Genomic DNA, 10,448 nt, shown 5'->3' with positions numbered 1-10,448 from the left:
GGCCTTGGTGAGGCCGCAGCTGGAGTACTGCGTCCAGTTTTGGGTTCCACAATTCAAAAAGGATGTGGAGAAGCTTGAGAGAGTCCAGAGGAGAGCCACGCGCATGATCAGAGGTCAGGAAAACAGACCTTACAATGACAGGCTGAGAGCCACGGGGCTCTTTAGCCTGGAAAAGCGGAGGCTTGGGGTGATCTGATGGCCACCTATAAGTTTATCAGGGGTGACCACCAGTATCTGGGGGAACGTTTGTTCACCAGAGTGCCCCAAGGGATGATGAGGTTAAACAGTCATAAACTACTGCAAGACCATTTCAGGCCGGACATAAGAAAGACTTTTTTTACTGTCAGAGCCCCCAGGGGCTGGAACAGTCTGCCATCGGAGGAGGTTCAAGCACCTACATTGAACGCCTTCAAGCATAAATTGGATGCTTATCTTGCTGGGATCCTATGACCCCAGCTGGCTCCCTGCCCTTCGGGCGGGTGGCTGGACTCAATGATCTTCCAAGGTCCCTTCCAGCCCTAACGTATATGAAAAAAAAGAAACCAAAACTTTAAGCACTTGGTAGAATTCTAGGATAAAATGATGCACGATTATCAGATTCTTGCAAGGATTCAAAAGTTACTTGCAGTGTATCTTATTTATTCTCCGGAATGGCTTTTCTGGAGATTATTTCACTTTAATAATGCCACCTTCCTTTTATATTATTCAAGATTACTAATTCGCTTGTGTGTTACACTAATGGCAGCAATGATCTGTCACTGATGTTTGCTGATAGAAGAACAGGGAAAAGCTGTCACTAAGTAAATACACATCAGAGTTCATAACTAGTTCATGTACTTGCAAGAGATTATTTAATTTACATCCTACTAATTTCTGTTATCTGCAAACCCATATTCACTTGTCATTGATTTAGCTTAATAAATCAATCTGAGGGCTCAAGATTTCTGTGAAAATACTCATTTCCAAATTAATTACATGGCTTTGCTATTAGAAATAGCTTACTATCTGGGAAGGCCCCATTGCCATATCTGTTCAACTCATGATGCTCAACATGCACACACAGAACGGCTTCATCACATTGTTTAGTCTGTATGTGCCTACCCTTCAAGCTATCAGCAAAGACAAAACCATTCTCTACCAGCAACCTGAAGAAGAGATTGAGAAAAACTCACAGAAATTAGACCATTAATGACTTCAGTGCAAGAGTTTGATGTAGTTTTAAGAACTGGCCTCGTATTCTAGGCAAACACAGAATATATGCATTACCAACACCTACTTTGCTGGGAAAATCCAAAGATATAATGGAAATACCCAAGAGCAAGGCACTGGCACCAATTAGATCTAATACTGACCAGGCATAACTATCTGCCTACTGCGGGCTCAGGATATCTGCCTACCAGCTCCCTGCCACGGTGCACACTCTCAGGGGTAGGGGGGACCCCTGATCTATACGTGGGGTGGGAGCGGGCACAGGCTGCCCACTGCAGGCTTGGACTCCCACACTGCTGCCCTCCCCTGGGGCTTCTGCATCCCAGTAGCCCCAGCTCAGTGCTGCAGGGCAGAGTGGAGCTGTGCAGGAAAGCTGCTTGCTGCTGTGAGCTCCACGCTGCCCTGGCAATGCACCCCCTGCATGCAACCCTCTCCCCCACCTCCCCCCACTGCCCCTGCACATGCAGGGGATGTGTTGCCATGGCAGCGCATGGCTCGCAGCTGCAAACAGCTTTCCTGCATGGCTTTGCTGTTCCCTGTCACACCAGGTCACACCTGCTGGGCTGTGGAAGCCCCTCAGGAGGGCAGTAGGGTGGGAGCCTGAGCCACAGCAGGCAGCACGCATCTGTCCCACACACAGATCTGGAGTGTGCACAGTGGCAGGGAGCCAGCTCCATTTCTTGCCTCCCGGACAAGCCACCTGTGGCCCTGTCCCACTCCCTGCCAGGGGCCTTCAGCTCTGCATTGTGGCCCCAAACCCTATACACTTCCCCTGCCCTGCCCATCTCCTTCTTTCCCTCCCTCCCTCCCTATGGGGGCCGTAATACTGCCCCAAACTTACCTGAGGAAGCTGCTCTCCAGACTGCTTTGCAGCCATGTGCATATACATGCACATGGTGCCTCTTGTCTAACTGCCCTCCTCCGCTCCCCTCACCAGCCCCTTGCAGGCTGTAATTCTGCCAGAGTGCAGAAGGCTCTTTGCAAAACTTCAAAATCCGCAGGTTTCTCTGCTAAAATGAGAAATCTGCAATTTCCTCCAGTAAAGTGGGAAATCTGCATTTTACTCCGTTTCTCCATGGGAAATGGAAAACTTGGATCCCTGTTCATCTCCCCATAAGTACCATACATAATAATTACATCAGCCCATGAGGAACACAGTGCCATACGAATTCCAGGGAGAGTTCTTTATCTGTTTAACATAGAGGTACAAAACCTAGTGCCACCAGGCCTGCAGTCTTTAGACCAGATTCACACCAGGTTCTATGCTTTTAGAAGGCAGCAGAGACCTTGGCAAAGAGCCCCCAGCAGTAGAGACTGGGATGTTTCCCACAACCTCCTCTAATGAGGTGTGGGACTTCAAGGGGAAAGGAGTGCAGCTACTCCTTGCTAAATGTTGTAGTTACATTCCTGAAAAATGTGACTTAAAGCAAAATGATGTTAAGCGAATCCAATTTCCCCATAAGAATTAATGTAGGGGCAGATCCAGGAGGCTGTGGTGGTATGATTGCACCCTGATTTGATTTCTGCTTCACAGTTATGCCTGATCAGTGTTAGATCTAATTGGTGCCAGTGCCTTGCTCTTGGGTATTTCCATTATATCTTTGGATTTTCCCAGCAAAGTAGGTGTTGGTAATGCATATATTCTGTGTTTGCCTAGAATACGAGGCCAGTTCTTAAAACTACATCAAACTCTTGCACTGAAGTCATTAATGGTCTAATTTCTGTGAGTTTTTCTCAATCTCTTCTTCAAGTTGCTGGTAGAGAATGGTTTTGTCTTTGCTGATAGCTTGAAGGGTAGGCACACACAGACTAAACAATGTGATGAAGCCATTCTGTGTGTGCACGTTGAGCATCGTGAGTTGAACAGATATGGCAATGGGGCTTTCCCAGATGGTAAGCTATTTCTAATAGCAAAGCCATGTAATTAATTTGGAAATGAGTATTTTCACAGAAATCTTGAGCCCCCAGATTGATTTATCAAGCTAAATCAGTGACAAGTGAATAAGGGTTTACAGATAACAGAAATTAGTAGGATGTAAATTAAATAATCTCTTGCAAGTACATGAACTAGTTATGAACTCTGATGTGTATTTACTTAATGACAGCTTTTCCCTGTTTTTCTATTAGCAAACGTCAATGATAGATCATTGCTGCCATTACTGTAACACACAAGCGAATTAGTAATCTTGAATAATATAAAAGGAAGGTGTCATTATTAAGGTGAAATAATCTCCAGAAAAGCCATTCTGGAGAATAAACTGTACCATAAGATACACTGCAAGTAACTTTTGAATCCTTGCAAGAATCTGATAATCCGGCATCATTTTTATCCTAGAATTCAACCAAGTGCTTAAAGTTGTTATTCTCAACCTGGGTGTCACCAAATCCTTTGAAGGATGTCATGAGTAGGGACCTACCAACAGAGCTGTCCCTGGGAGGTGGGAGGGGCCAAATCGGGGCAGCCGCCCTTGGCCCCACACTTTGGGGTGCCCCATGGACAGTGTTATACAGGCCCTGCTGCAGCTACCATGCACCGCCAACTCCACTGCGGCTGCTGCATGACGCCAGCTCTGTGCTTCAGCCACTCGCCACCCCCCAGCCCCTCCTGTGTAGGGAGGAGGAACCTGGCCCATCATCAAAGGGAAGTGGTGAAGAGTAGTGCCTGTGAAAGAGCTTGCAAGACTCCTCCGGGCTCTCTCTAATTCGGTGTTATTCAGACCAGCAGTGGGGTGTCAGAGGAATAGCATGTCCTGGGCAGAGTGGGACAGGAATATTATGCCAAATACCAGAAAGCAGCAGTAGTATTACCTGTTATGCCTTTGGCTCCCCACACTCCAGCTCCTGTTGCTGCAGTGTAGATGTAATCACAGGCCTTGACTGGGGGATGGGACTCACTTGCGCTCAGGCTCCCTGGGGGCCATGTCCTATTCACAACCCCCTTCTCTCCCTCCTCCCCACCCAACAGATAAGCCCTGACTCCTGTGGTGCACCCCAGGGTGGTTGACCCTTAGATCTATCCATGTCTAAGTCTAAAATTTACTGACATCAAAAGATTCAAATCTTTATATAAGAAAGCCCAGACTAGATTGCAGCTGTTTTAGAATCCAGAGACTTAATGTAATCAGGGTGTTGGTGTTATAAGCATGAGGACAAGTACACAACATCATTTGCTGTAGTGTGTATTATTTATTATAAACCACAGCAAAAAAGCCACTTCATAAATACCTTGTTATGATATAGTACTCACAGTCACAGGATGTTTATAGTACACTTTTCTGAATTTGAAACATTTACAATTTTGCTTATTACTTCCTTTTATAAACAAATCTTTCCAGAGCAGTGAGGGATAGAACTTCCTTGGTCTTGAGTTCTTAGGGAGTGACTAATGGAGACCCTGTTTAAAAATTAAACTAGAAAACTGCCTCAATATCAAGTTAACAGGAACTATATGAAAAAGTACCTCTTGAAGTAATGAGAACTCCATAAAAGATGGCCTTAGACTTGGCACCACTGTTCTTAGTTCCCACAGATGTAGGCCTTTGGTAACTGGATTAGAAAGCTAACAATTGCAAATGTACATATAAATCTTTAACAAAACTGTAGCGAGATTTTGATCTCAACTACAAAAGTGTAAATCAAGAGCAGCCCTAACCATGGTTGACTGGTGCTTCCTGATCCTGGGGGGAGGGGACACCAGCAGCTGATCATCAACCAGGGTGTGGGAGGGAGGTCCCCCAGTGGCCAAACCCAGAAGTGCTGCTAGCACTTTTCTCAGTGCCTTCACATTGTCAGCAGGGGCACCAGCCGTTGCCCCCCACCCACCGGCTGGCAAGGGCCAATCTCTACGTGTCGCCTATGGCCCTAACCAAAAGAGTGCAGGCCAGCATTCCATTCACCATCTTCTAAACAAGGGCACATGGTTGGTTCATATTCAGCTTATTGTTCACTGTAGCCCCCGAGTCCTTTTCTGCAGAGCTGCTGCTTGGCCAGCCAAGCCCCAGCCTGTACTGGTGTATGGGATTGCTCTGTCCTCAGTGCAGGCCTTTGCACTTCCCCTTATTGAACCTCATGAGATTTCTGAATCCTAGCCCTACCCTCCAGCATATGTACTACTCCCCACCTCTGCTTGGTGTCATCTGAAAACTTGATACGGGTGAACTCCATCCCATCTTCCAGGTCACTGATGAAGATATTGAACAAAACTGGCCCCAGGACCAACCCCTGAGGCACTCCACTTGATACCAGATGCCAACTAGATATTGAGCCATTGTTTATTACCCTCTCAGCCCAATGATCCATCCAGTTTTCTATCTACCTTACAGCTGTTCATCCAACCCATCCTTCTTCAGCTTGTCTGCAAGAACACTGTTCCTCAGCTTGTCTGCAAGAACGCTGTGGAAGATGGTATCAAAAGCCTTGCTAAATTCAAGGTATATCATGTCCACTGCTCTTCCTGAATTCATAGAGCCAGCCATCTCATCATAGAAGGCAATCAAGTTGGTCAGTTATGACTTGCCCTTGATGAATCCATGCTGACTGTTCGTAATCACCTTCTTCTTCTCCAAGTGCTTAGAAATGGATTCCTTGAGGGCACCGTCCGTAATTTTCCCAGGGACTGAGGTGAGGTTGACTGACCTGTAGTTCTCCAGATCTTCCTTCTTCCCTTTCTTAAAGATGGATGCTATATTTGTCCTTTCCCAATTGTCCAGGACCTCTCTGGATTGCCACAAAGTTTCAAAGATAAGGGCCAGTGGCTCTGCAATCACATCAGCCAACTCCGTCAACATCCTCTGGTGCATCCCGTCTGGCTCCATGGATTTGCATATGTCCAGCTTTTCTAAATAGTCCCTAACCTGTTCTTTCGACACCATGGCTACTCACCTCCTCTCCAAACTGTGCTACCAGATGCAGTAGTCTGGGAGCTGACCTTACCTGTGAAAACTAAAGTGAAAACATGATCTAATTCTTGCAATTTTTGTCTTATCCCTATTAATTGTTTCATGTCAAAATTTTACATGCTGAAATTATCCCATAAGTACTTTTGTGATAAGTTTTGATATGCTGGCAGAATTAAATGTAATGATCAATTTTAAAATCTTATAGTCTAAAATAGGATTTCCATTTGTGCAATACATTTTTGTTTATAACGTACATTTAGGTTTTGAAAACTCCTTTTTTATAACAGTGTGCTTCACAGGAAGACAATAACTAGCCTTCCCAGTCATTGGCCTTCATGCAGAACCTATATAAACCTGAACATCTTTGATGGAAAGATATTGAACTCAGATATCTAAATATCCACACAACAGCAGCCTCAAACGTAGATCAGCCTTCACTTTTAGAGGCAGCTATTAAAGCTGTTCTCATTCAGAGCCCTTGAGCAGATGCAGATATTCAAGATTTAGGGTAAAAGAAAGGCACAAATCTAGGTTTATAATTCTTGTTAAAAGTGACATTCTGCTGGTCTATACAGGAAGTAAGTGGCAAAATTATACTGGTGCAATTATGGCTGTGTATACACATTCAAATCATCCATGACAACTCTCCCAGGTTGGTTTTCCTCAGAGAAATGACCTGTCCAGAAGTTTAGAGAAGCAAAGAGCTTGCAGAGTGGATGCTGGGCTGTCAGGTGTTCCTAGAGTATGCAGTCCAGAGAACTTTGCAGTCTTTTTAAAAAATTGAATGTAGGCCAGGGTCTGCAGAGTCAGGGAAGGTGCGAGTGGGGTCTGTGCCATGCACAGAACACTCAGTCCTGCAGCCTTTGCTCTCCCCCCATGCTGTGCTGGACCCCAGCTAAGGCTAGGCACAGTGTATGCTTTTAGGCTTTTCAGTGGTAAAGAACACAAATGATTATTAAACTTGGTGTGACTCTGGATAAACCCTGAAACTTTGTAATCATAGGAAAATAAGATAAAGGACATTTGCCATAGTGTCAAACCTGTCAATTGCAATGTAGATAGCAAAGAATCCTAGGGCCCAATTTATCACCTGTGCAATCCACCAGTTTTAATTGGGTAACTTTAGGAATGAATTTGACTTTTAATATAATATAATAGAATGCTTGAGACTATGTTTGTAATACAACTTTAGCACATCAGGCCTTGCAAAGGAAACAGGAAGGTTGGGGGATGAGAGTGACGGTTCCAGGAAATGGTTCAAATCATGAGAAATTCCAATGTACATGCTAGTAGATGACAAGATGATCTTTAGTATATGAGACATAATTGAGGAGAGATACCCAGCCAGTTAATGTGGAACACATTTTTAAGATGGCATGTTTCTTAGTATAGGGCTGTCCAACATAGCAGGCAGGCAGATGCCTGTCCCAAGCAGGCAAAAAATGCATAGAAATAGCCATTGAGGCCATGCATCTGAAAACGAGACTGTGAAAAATTGACTTAAATACAGGCAGACAAAATAGGCGCTTTTACACATGCTCCAGGGTTGGGGTGGAAAGTGGCATTTTAATTAGAGTGGCTCCAAGAGCTGCTCTAATTTAAGTGCTGCCATGTTTTCTGTATCAGTATCCCCATGCTTTCAAATGGTGGCAGGCAGTGGTGATGCATAGGGGGTTCACGGGGGTGCACATGCATCCCCTTAGAGCATTGGTGTACACCCTGACAGGCTGCACTCTCTACTTAGGCAACAGGCAGGGGGGCAGGTGGGAATGCCAGATATAGTGCCATGGTTGCTTCCAGGAGCACCACAGCTACTTCCCGGTTGACACGATTCCCCTGCAGTTGGTGAGATTGGCTGTGGGGGGGACCCCCCCAGGGGGACCCCACCTCAGTCACTGACTAGTTGCGGGGGGGCACGTGCCCCCCCCAACTAAGGTGGCACCAGTTGCCCATGGTGGCAGGGCACTTGAACTAAAGCTCATTCGTTTATAAGTACAGGACACTGATACACAAGACACAGGATACTCCTGGAGCACAGCAATTGCCACACTCCAGCAGACTCAATTGAATTTGCTCCAACACACTGGAATTTTAGGCCATCAGGTCAGCTTCTCTGCTTGTGTATATGTGCCCAATAAAACTCACTGTACAAAAAAAGATGGGTTACCAAGCAGGAAAATGTAAAGATCAGAAGAAGAGAGACTTGAAGGCAGGTATAGTTAGATACTTTGTAAAATGTATTGTTTCCTTACTTTTGCATTTTTTCTCAATTAGACAAGAGCAAAAAATGTTACAGAAAGGATGAGAGGACTAGGAGCAGCTGTGAAAGGAAGCTTGGAGGCCATGGTGCAGATGCCTTGAAGTCCTCTGTGAGGTTTTAACCCATTTGTGGCTACAGGGCCAGAGAAAGGAGAGTGAGCACTGCAAGGGCTGGGAAAGTCCATAGAGTTCTAATCCCATTGAGGCCAGTGAGCTAAGTGGAGGGAGAAAAACATTTGGGGGGGAAGGGCTGAGTGCGTATGTGCATGCACGCACTGCCCCTGTCCTCCCCCAGGCAGGAATGTCTGGAGGGGGCAGGGAAGGGAGAGGGAGAGGAAGAGGGAATGGGGCTGGAACCAGATGGGGATCGGGAGGGAGTGGAGCTGAGCTGGGCCTGCAGTCCGCTGCACCCATGCAACTACTCCTTCCCTTGGGCCTGGTGTCATTGCCCAGAGCCAGCAACAACAAACCCACTGCCCCACAGCCCAGCCCCGGCCCTGGCCCTGGCCCTGGCCCCAGCTGCCTCCCTGCACTGGCCTTGCACCAGGACAGGGCCCAGAGTGGGGACCTGGAGCGGGGCCAGCCTCAGCTGCACAGCTGGAACAGAGGGGGCAGAGCTACCCGGGGCCCCCATGCCCACCCTGCCAGACCCTGCACAGCCAGGGTGGGGCAGGGCATGGGATGGAGCCACAGCTTGTCCAGGGGGCCCAGGGAGGGGGTGGTGGCTTCCAGCTTTAGCCTAGTGGAGTGGCTGCTACTGATAATTTGGGACCAGAATAAGGGAACCCAAGGCTGAAGGCTTCAGCCAAAGTAAATGGGCCAAAAAACAGAGGGTTGAGGCCTAGACAGGTGGGGCTTCCTGGACCAAGTGGCTCTACAGAAAAACTACGGTAGAACAACACCCGTGTCAAGCTTGGTTGGAGTTTGCTGTTCCAGTAAAGTAAGGCTCGATCAAGGTAAAAATACTATGCTGGGGTTCTGGGACCCTCCTGAAGGGCTATTTATCCCATCAAGGTATGGCAGGTAAAACCAGATGGAAGTTTGGAGAAGCTGGAGTGGGGCATATAGATAGACTGATTGCTAGGGGCATTGCTACTACCTGCCACAATGGAGGGTATATTTTGGGGTCTATTGTCTGAATTGCAGTGCCACAAAGTTGTTGCATAGCTTCTGCTAGGATGAACTACGTGTTTATTATGGTAATGATGCTCTCCATTTTGCAAATATGGGCTGTATTTGCTGGTTTAATAAAGAGGGAGGAGATAGTACCTTAAAGTGTCTTAAAGGAGTAGAATCAAACTACACATTCATTAATGTGCAGTAGTTAGTACTTGTATAACCAATTACTTAATAAATGTACACTAACCAGAGTTACTGTGCATCAGTGCTGGCAAACACCTTTTTAGTGATATTACTGCGCAGTAGCCTAATAATACTGCGCAGTAGTGTATTAGTGCTGTCCGTGCTGTGATGCACTACTGTACAGTGTTACGAGGCTACTGCACAATTAGCATCTCATGTAGACATGCCTTGTAACTTAAAAGTAGACCAGAGTGGGCTATGAATCTGTTCCCTGAAGTACAGAGGGAATGAAGTCATCTAGAGTTATAGAGGACACAAATTCAAAGGGAAAATAGATTAGGTGCTTTGTTCAAGGCTCTTTCTCTATCTGGGAAATATTATTTGACCTGTCCTTAATAGCCGTACTTACACTGTTAACACGGAATATACAGATGATGAAAGACAGGAGAAGTCACAGTTGCAGCTGTCTGTCTTATTATCGCCATGTCTTGTAGAAAGATCTAAAGGTTGAAAATATGTCTTTGTAAATATGTGAATTCTTATGGCATGAAACAGTAATCAATTTAAAACAGAAGCATTATGAGCACTTGTGGTGCTCTGGTGTGGTGCCAGAGGACTGGAAGAGGGCCAACGTGGTTCCCATCTTCAAGAAAGGGAGGAAGGAGGACCCGGGAAACTATAGGCCAGTTAGTCTTACCTCGATCCTAGGCAAGCTGTTTGAGAAAATTATGCTGGCACACATCCATGAGGGGCCAGCAGGGGACTGCATGCTTAGGGGCA

At 46.2% G+C, this 10,448-nt stretch overlaps 1 long non-coding RNA gene across 1 annotated transcript in view; it reads left to right on the top strand.

The window, feature by feature from the left end:
• The first annotated feature begins 7,473 nt into the window (after positions 1 to 7,473).
• The window catches only part of LOC109309508, a 26,252-nt gene continuing 23,277 nt past the window's right edge, over positions 7,474 to 10,448 (top strand). The window contains exons 1-2 of the long non-coding RNA XR_002100933.1: positions 7,474 to 7,485; positions 9,821 to 9,824. This is a non-coding gene — a long non-coding RNA (uncharacterized LOC109309508). The remainder of the gene's footprint in view (positions 7,486 to 9,820; positions 9,825 to 10,448) is intronic.

Source organism: Crocodylus porosus, unplaced genomic scaffold, assembly GCF_001723895.1.
Source record: "Crocodylus porosus isolate Cpor-Errol unplaced genomic scaffold, CroPor_comp1, whole genome shotgun sequence".
In the NCBI taxonomy this organism is placed as follows: domain Eukaryota; kingdom Metazoa; phylum Chordata; order Crocodylia; family Crocodylidae; genus Crocodylus; species Crocodylus porosus.
This window is presented reverse-complemented; position numbering and strand designations above follow the sequence as displayed.